Below are 9467 nucleotides of genomic sequence, written 5' to 3' on the forward strand. Positions count from 1 at the left end.
AATCTTTGTCAGCTATATTGTTACAACCCTTAAAAATCTTATTCAATAGAATTATGTCGGGAGAACAAATACCTCAGTCTTGGACAAGAGCCTTTATATCTTTGATACCGAAGGATGACAAAGAAATTTTGGAACTTAAAGATTATAGACCTATCTCTTTGTTGAATGTGGATTACAAAATTTTTGCAAAAATTTTGGCTAATAGACTGATGCAGATATTGCAACATTATATACATGATGATCAAACTGGTTTCATATCTGGGAGATACATGAAAAACAATATTAGACAAATTGTAAATCTATTGGAATATTTGGACAAGAATAATCAAATCCCATCGGCCTTTATCTTTCTTGATGCGGAGAAGGCCTTTGACAAATTGGAATGGCAGTTCTTAAACAAAATGTTGGATTATATGAACTTTGGAGATCAATTTAAAACAGCTATAAAGGCGATATATCAAAAACAGACTGCCCAAATAATTATAAATGGAGACCTGACAGAGCTTATAGAAATACAAAAAGGTACCAGACAAGGTTGTCCACTTTCTCCTTTATTATTTGTATTGTCACTAGAAACTCTATTATCTAGAATTAGAGATTCTACAATGATTAAAGGCTTAAGAATTTCTGCTAAAGAATATAAACTTAAAGCTTTTGCGGACAATTTAGTTTTTACATTGTCTCAACCAGTAGAGTCACTGGAATCTTTGTTGCAAGTGCTGCATCAATATGGCAAGGTGGCTGGATTTAGAATTATGGTTGGAAAGACTAAAATCCTCACAAAGAACATGATGGCTAAAGATAAAAATCAACTTATACGAATATCAGGTTTTGAAGTGGTTAGTAAAGTCAAGTACCTGGGAATTTTTTTGTCCTCCTCTAACATGAAACTTTACCAGAATAATTATGAAAAATTGTGGAGATCAGTACAAAAAGACTTATCAATGTGGAAAAAACTTCATTTTTCCTTGCTGGGTCGCATTGCGGCCATTAAAATGAACATTTTACCTAAGTTTCTTTTTCTATTTCAGATGATACCTATTTTAAAAAATGAACTTAACCTGAAAGAATGGCAGAGAGATTTGAATCGTTTTATTTGGGAAGGCAAGAAAGCCAGGGTTAAATTTAAGATTATTCAAGATGCTAGAGAACGTGGAGGACTTAAAGCTCCAAATTTGACACTTTACTATGACTCCTGTGCATTAACATGGACGTCGGATTGGATTAACTTGTCTAATAAGAGGATATTGAATCTGGAAGGATGGGACTTGTATTATGGGTGGCATGCTTATCTTTTTATGCAGAAAAAGATTGACAAAACTTTCAGAAATCACATAATAAGGGCTGCATTGTTAAGAGTTTGGCAAAAGTATTTTTTCAAGTTTGATGTTAAACNAGTAAAGTTTTACCTACAATGGAGGACTGGAGATTGAAGGTTTCGCATCTTGCTGAAATGGCAAAAATTTCGGCTTATTTGAAGAATCACTCAAATGAACAATTTTTATCAATATGGAGAAGATGGATTGTTTATATTCAAAATAAGCATAGAATGGTGGAATATAATCTAGGCTTTTAGATAATGTGTTTCTTTTTTTATATATATATATATATTTCACCTTCTTATGTAGAATAATATTTTGTGGAGTTAGGGATATTAATAATAGTTTACTTTTAGTTGAATAGTATCCTGGGATAAGGTTCGGGAAGTCCGGGTGGGGGGTGGGGGGTGGGGTTTTTTATGCATTGTGATGTACTTGTGATGTGTTTTTTTTTCTTATGATAAAAACAATAAAATTTATATCTTGAAAAAAAAAAGAAATGAAATTTAAGCCTTCTCTAACCTCATCAAGTTTTGCCTCATGTGGATTTTCTTGTATGCAATAAGGAGTGATTTACACCTGAAATACCATCCACAGACTGGACATTCGAAAGATCTCCCCCATGTGAGTCCTCTGGTGTTTCACCAGAAATGTTTCCCACAATCAGAGCATTCAAAGTGTTTCTCTCCTATGTAAGTCATCTGGTATATCACCATATTGGAATTCTGACTGAAACGTTTGCCACAAAAAGGACACTAATATGGTTTCTCTCCTGTGTGAGTCCTCTGGTGAATCACCAAGTTGGAACTCCCAATGAAATTTTTGCCACAATCAGGACATTCAAAGGGTTTCTCCCCTGTGTGAGTCCTCTGGTGACTGATGAGCTGGAATTTTTTAATGAAACTTTCCCCACAATATGGACATTGATATGATTTCTCTCTTGTGTGAGTCCTCTGGTGTTTTACCAGGTTGCAATTGTGACTGAAACTTTTCCCACAAACCGGACACTCATACGATTTCTCTCCTGTGTGAGTCCTCTGGTGTTTCACCAGGCTACAGTTCTGACTAAAACTTTTCCTACAAAGAACACATTCAAACGGTTTCTCTCCTGTGTGAATCCTCCGGTGTATCATCAGGTTGGAACTCTGACTGAAATTTTTTCCACAATCAGGACATTCAAAGGGTTTGTCTCCTGTGTGTGTCCTCTGGTGAATCATGACTTGGGATTTACTAATGAAACTTTTCCCACAATCAGGACATTCAAAGAGTTTCTCTCCTTTGTGAGTCCTTTGGTGAATCACTAGGCTGGAGCTCCGACTGAAACTTTTCCCACAATCAGGACATTCAAAGGGTCTCTCTCCTGTGTGACTCCTCTGGTGAATCACCAAGTTGGAACTCCCAATGAATTTTTTCCCACAATCAGGACATTCAAAGGGTTTTTCTCCTGTGTGAGTCCTCTGGTGAACCACCAGATGGGATTTCTGACTGAAACATTTCCCACAAATAGGACATTCAAAGGGTCTCTCTCCTGTGTGAGTCCTCCGGTGTATCACCAGGATAGAATTCTCACTGAAGCTTTTCCCACAATCAGGACATTTAAAGGGTTTCTCTCCTGTGTGAGTCCTCTGGTGAATAACCAGGTGGGATTTCTGACTGAAACATTTCCCACAAACAGGACATTCAAAGGGTTTCTCTCCTGTGTGAGTCCTCCGGTGTATCACCAGGATAGAATTCTCACTGAAACCTTTCCCACAATCAGGACATTTAAAGGGTTTCTCTCCTGTGTGAGTCCTCTGGTGTATCATGAGGTGGTAATTTTTAATGAATTTTTTTCCACAATCAGGACATTCAAAGGGTTTCTCTCTTGTGTGAGTCCTCTGGTGTATCACCAGCTGGTAATTGTAACTAAAACATTTCCCACAATCAAAGCATTCAAATGGTTTGTCTCCTGTGTGAATCTTCTGGTGACTCATAAGCTGCAATTTTGTAATGAAACTTTCCCCACAATATGGACACTGATATGATTTCTCTCCCGGGTGAGTCCTCTGGTGTTTCACTAGATTGGAATTGTGACTGAAAAGTTTCCCACAAACCGGACACTCATATGATTTCTCTCCTATGTGACTCCTCTAGTGTTTCACCAGGCTGCAATTCTGACTAAAACTTTTCCCACAAAGAGCACATTCAAACGGTTTCTCTCCTGTATGAGTCCTCCGGTGTATCACCAGGTTGGAACTGTGACTGAAATTTTTTCCACAATCAGGACATTCAAATGGTTTGTCTCCTGTGTGTGTTCTCTGGTGACTCATGAGCTGCGATTTTCTAATGAAACCTTTCGCACAATCAGAACATTCAAAGAGTTTCTCTCCTTTGTGAATCCTCTGATGAATCACTAGGCTGGAGCTCCGACTGAAACGTTTCCCACAATCAGGACATTCAAAGGGTTTCTCTCCGGTGTGAGTCCTCTGATGTATCACCAGGCTGGAACTTTGACTGAAACATTTTTCACAATCAGGACATTCAAAGGGTTTCTCTCCAGTGTGAGTCCTCTGGTGTATCATGAGGCAGTAATTTTTAATGAAAGTTTTTCCACAATCAGGACATTCAAAGGGTTTCTCTCCTGTGTGAATCCTCTGGTGTATCACCAGGTGTGAACTGTAACTAAAACATTTCCCACAATCAGAGCATTCAAAGGGTTTGTCTCCTGTGTGAGTCCTCTGGTGACTCGTTAGCTGGAATTTTGTGAAGAAACTTTCCCCACAATATGGACATTGATATGATTTCTCTCTTGTGTGAGTCCTCTGGTGTTTCACCAGGTTGGAATTGTGACTGAAACCTTCCCCACAAACCGGACACTCATACGATTTCTTTCCTATGTGAGTCCTCTGGTGTTTCACCAAGTAAGAATTCTCACTGAAATGTTTCCCACAATCAGGACATTCAAAGGGTTTCTCTCCTGTATGTGTTCTCTGGTGCATCACAAGGTGGGAATTTGCAATGAAACATTTCCCACAATCACAACACACATATGATTTCTTTTTTGTGTGCATCGTCTGGTGTATCATCAGGCTGGAGGTCTGACTGAAACTTTCCCCCAAATCAGAACTTTCCAAGGGTAAAATGGTTGCTGAAGATGTGAAAAATGAAAAAGAAAAACAGATATATTAAAGATAAAAAGCAAACATCCCACAATGCTAAAATAACATCTTACATTAGTTATTTCATTTGACACATTGCAAAATTACTGAGATTCAAGTTCACATTTGCATTCAACCATGAAATTTTCTTGTTGACTTGGGTCAATCACAAATTCTTAGTACGGCAATTATTTGATAGAATCTCTGTAATGAAGATCAATACAACATATAACATAGAATAATAGAGTTGGAAGGGACCTTGAAGGTCTTCTGGTCCAACCCTCTGCTCAAGCAGGAGACACTATACCACAGGGATCTTCAACCTTGGCCCTTTTATGACTCATGGACTTCAACTTCCAGAATTCCTCAGCCAGCATGCCTTTGAAGTCCACAAGTCATAAAAGGGCCACGTTTGAAGATCCCTGCTATATCATTTCAGACAAGTGGCCATCAGATCTCTTTTTGAAAGCCTCGACTGATGGAGCATCCAAAACCTCTGAAGGCAAGCTATTCCATTGGTTGATGGTTGTAATCGTTAAGAATTTTGTCTTTGTAGGAGCCCTTCCCATTAGAGCCGGCGTTCCCTCCAAACTGGCGGACGAAAGACCGGCCATAGCAATATGGCCTGTCACTAGGCTGCGGACAGCCGAAGTCACACTTACCATCTGGCAACATTAAAGCAGCGTGGAAGAGACTGGGTGAGATCTACCTCTCTTAAATTTTTCTACCTATGTAAGCTGCTAAAGTACTTTCCCCCCTGAGGAGAGGGAAGAGGGATTTTAGCCCTCCCTCCAGAAACAGCGGAGAACGATTATCCAGAGGAGTTTAAAATGTTGAAAAAATAATTGGATCCCAATCGGAATTTTATTTCCTAAAATTTGTGGACTAAAAGATTTTCTATTATCTATTTTTTACTTTCTATTTTTATTGAAGATCTGGGTTTTTCCTCATAAAACAGAAGAAAAACTGAAAGGATTAATATAACTTTGAGACTCAAAGGAAATCTTTAAATAGTGGGGCAACATCTTGTGGCTAAACCTGAAACTGCAATTTATTATTCTCCAAAAGAGAGTTGGCTGACAGCCCAGAAAATAAGATTCATGCAACCTTGAACACCAGCTGTGAGAGACTTAGCTGTGCTTTCTATTTACTGAAAAAAACAAACCTGTAAAAGCTTCTAATTTAACTCATCATTATGGAAGAAGACCAGGAACAGACTTTTCTTATGGAGGAAAATCAGGAACAAATTCTTGCTACGTTAAAAGCAATTTATCAAACCCTTCTTACAGCTGGCGACCAAATGAGAGCTTTCAGAAAAAAAGGAGAAAGCAGCTCAGATATACTAACTCAAACTTTGATTATAACTAAAAAAATCAACTAAAGATAAAACCAGATTTGAAAGAAGGGTTTGAAAGTGGGTCAAAGAGGCCATCTATGTCAAAATTGAACAGCCCTCTCTCAACAGAGGGGGAGGGATCCGACATTATCTATCTCCAGTTTACAACACAGTCCTTTCAACAGTTCCAAGAAGGCTCCACACACATTTGCACTACTCAGGTGACCCTGAAGACACAGATGAGTCTCCAGGTAGCTTTAACAACTTGCTAAAAATGCAAATGAACAGCTGTCTGCAAGGAGTATAAATTCTTCCATTCCCCACCATCCAGTCAGAGCTGAGGAAGCTTCTTGGATGAGAAGAAAAGAAAAACAAGAAAGTCCAATTGCCTCGTGAAAAAGAATATTTGGGATAAAACCAGACAGTTTTCTTTTAGGCTTACTGGATAAATAACTTGGAAAAAAAATAGAACATTGATGTTATATATGTTGATGGTGGCACTTTATGCACAAAAATGGAAGAATATTTTCATTCCCACAGTGATGAATGGTTGCAAAACCTGATGGGGTTAGCAGAGATGGCTAAATTGACTGCCTTGATTAAAGAAAAAAACAAGATTAATTTTGTTTCTCCATGGAAACTGCTTTTGGACTTTGTTCTTGAGATAGAAAAGAATGAAAGTTTGATTTTGGGTTTTGTTGATTAGATAGGTTTGTTGTTATAGAAGTGGCTAGTTTATATTATCATATAAAAGTAAATAGTTGAGGTTTTATGTTAGTACCTTATTCTACTGCACCAAAATGGATGGCAAGATGGCAGCAGCGTAGGAAACAGTATCAGATCACGGAGAAGTTACTAAACTAAGTAGAAGGTACAAAGAGAGGGGAAAAAGGGGAGGAAAAAGCAGCAGAAAGTTAGATAAGGAGCATAGAAAGGATAAAGGAAAAGAAAAAACTGGAGTAAGGAGGAAAACACCAGCAAACAGGAGCACAGCGAAGGAATGGCTGCACGTGGAGTCGGAGGCAGCTGGCAGCAGAGAATGACAGATCCAGCTCAGGAGCCCTACTCAGCAGCCTAACGCTAGAAAAGAGGCAACTGAAAGCAGTGAACCGGCAGCTGAACAGCAGACAAGAAGGGAGACTGTTGGAGGCAGCGAACTGGTGGGTCACAGTACATTCAGGAATAGCCTAGACCAGGGGTAGGTAACCTTGGCTCTTTTATGACTCGTGGACTTCAACTCCCAGAATTCCTGAGCCAGCCAAGCTGGCTCAGGAATTCTGGGAGTTGAAGTCCAAGAGTCATAAAAGAGCCAAGGTTGCCTACCCCTGGCCTAGACCCATACTCCAATCTAGGCAGCCCGGATCGGAGACCAACTCTGCAGCGAGTGGGAGATCAAACTTATTCCAAACCAACCTAGCTGGCAACTTTGTCATCGAAAAGGTAGAGGAGGGAACTAGAAGTAAAGCTATACTGGATCTAATTCTTACTAATAGAGAAGAAGTGATAGAGGGAGTTGAAGTTACCGGAACCTTGGGTGAAAGTGACCACGTCATACTGAAATTCAACATAATGCAAACACAGGCAATAGAAAACAATCCAACCAGTGTCTTAAAATTCAAAAGAAGAAGGGGGTCAGCCTATTCTCCAAGGCACCTGAAGGCAGAACAAGAAACAATGGATGGAAACTAATCAAGGACAGGAGCAACCTAGAAACAAGGAGAGATTTCCTGACAGTGAGAACAATTAACCAGCGGAAAAAAATAGTTTTCGCCTTCGGAAGTTGTGGGCGATCCATCACTGGAGGCTTTCAAGGAGAGACTGGACAGCCATTTGCCTGAAATGTATAAGGTCTCCTGCTCGAGCAGATGACCTCAAAGATCTCTTCCAGCTGTTATTGCATATTCTAGTTCAGGGGTAGGCAACCTCGGCTCTTTTATGACTCGTGGACTTCAACTCCCAGAATTCCTGAGCCAGCATAGCTGACTGAGGAATTCTGGGAGTTGAAGTCCACGAGTCATAAAAGAGCAGAGGTTGCCTACCCCTGTTCTAGTTGCTTCTCTGCTTCTTCGCTGTGGAGGAAACCAAACAGCCCGACTTGCTCCAGGCTTCTCCTCCGACCTGCCCTCCACTCACCTGCCAGCTGATGCTTCGGTCCTGGGAAGAGCCAGAGAGCCTCTCTGCCCGCCACCCTCCTCCCATGAGTGATCCGGTTGAGGAAGTTCCTCTGTCCTTCGCCTCACTTCCCAGCCTTTCTAGCAATACAGTACTTTGTGGCTTTAACTCCTTTAAAGCCACGCTTTGCAGCAGTAGAGTAGGGAGCTTCAGTGCGGAGTCAATTAGGAACCAGATAGAGATGCCAAGAGGTACAGAGATGAAAATGAGTGTAACAGCTGCTTGAAACCTCCCTCAGTTAACTAAACAGTTAAACATGTTGCTGCCAATCTAACAGGAAAAAAACCCTGTCCCTTGTGGCCTCCCTTGATTGTCAGGATCCCTCTCCATTTGAAATCTCTTGAGTGCAACTGCTGACAGCAGTGAGGAAATACCCTCATTTAGGCTGGCATTTTGCTGTATTGTAGAGCGTTGTTGGGGTGTCTGATGGCTCCTGTGCCTAATTTCATTTTATTCTTGGGGAAGATGCAACCCCATTGGTGGAAAGGGGGAATCAAGTTGTTTTTTTTTTGGGTACAGCTTCATTTTAGAGATGAAAAGACGGGAGAAAGAAGTCAGGAAATGCCCTTCCTGGTCTCTCGACGTCTCTTAGGCCAGGGCTGCGGAGATTCCCCTCGCGGGGGAGGGGCGCCAGGTGGGCAAGGACGCTGCGAGAAGGGGAGGGGACAGGAGGAGTAGGAGGGGGAGTCCCCAGGGGCGGGAAGGGGAGGAGGGATTCCTCGGGGGAGGGAGGGAGGGAGGGAGGGAGGGAGAGCGAGGTGGGTTTCCCCCAGTTGCGCCCCCTCCCCTTCCGAGTCTCTGCCTTTTGGTGGAGGTCTGACTGAAACTTTCCCCCAAATCAGAACTTCCCAAGGGTAAAATGGTTGCTGAAGATGTGAAAAATGAAAAAGAAAAACACATATATTAAAGATAAAAAGCAAACGTCCCACAATGCTAAAATAACATCTTACATTAGTTATTTCATTTGACACATTGCAAAATTACTGAGATTCAAGTTTACATTTGCATTCAACCATGAAATTTTCTTGTTGACTTGGGTCAATCACAAATTCTTAGTACGGCAATTATTTGATAGAGCCTCTGTATTGAAGATCAATACAACATATAACATAGAATAAATCATTTCAGACAAGTGACTGAAACCTCTCGGTGCAGCCCGGCTCCCAGCTGAAGCCTCCTGATGTTTTCCGGAAGGTTGGGCATCCCCGTTCCCACGTTCCCCTGTCGCTGCTGGGGAGGATCAGCCTCCCAGTTCCTGGAGGGGAAGACGAGGACTGGGGGAGATCTGGGCTCAGGAGGGGGCTCCCTCCGAGGGCGGGAACCCTGCTAGGAGGAGGCCAGGGGCACCTGGAAGGCGGGTGACGGAGACCCGAGAGGTGTCCAGGTGGGCTTTAGGAACTGCAGCACCTGAATCTGCCTCTTACGTGCCCAGATTCCCTTTGGGGTGACTGCTGCGTCCCTGTTTCTCTCTGCCCATGTCAGGGAACAGCCCTGTCTGCGGAG

General features: G+C 41.6%; 1 pseudogene; it reads right to left on the bottom strand.

Annotated features, from left to right (window-relative positions):
- LOC107297319 overlaps window positions 1-9467 on the bottom strand; it is a 35949-nt pseudogene that overhangs the window by 5692 nt on the left and 20790 nt on the right.

This window comes from Protobothrops mucrosquamatus, unplaced genomic scaffold (assembly GCF_001527695.2).
Source record: "Protobothrops mucrosquamatus isolate PMUCROS unplaced genomic scaffold, P.Mucros_1.0 scaffold3233, whole genome shotgun sequence".
Classification (NCBI taxonomy): domain Eukaryota; kingdom Metazoa; phylum Chordata; class Lepidosauria; order Squamata; family Viperidae; genus Protobothrops; species Protobothrops mucrosquamatus.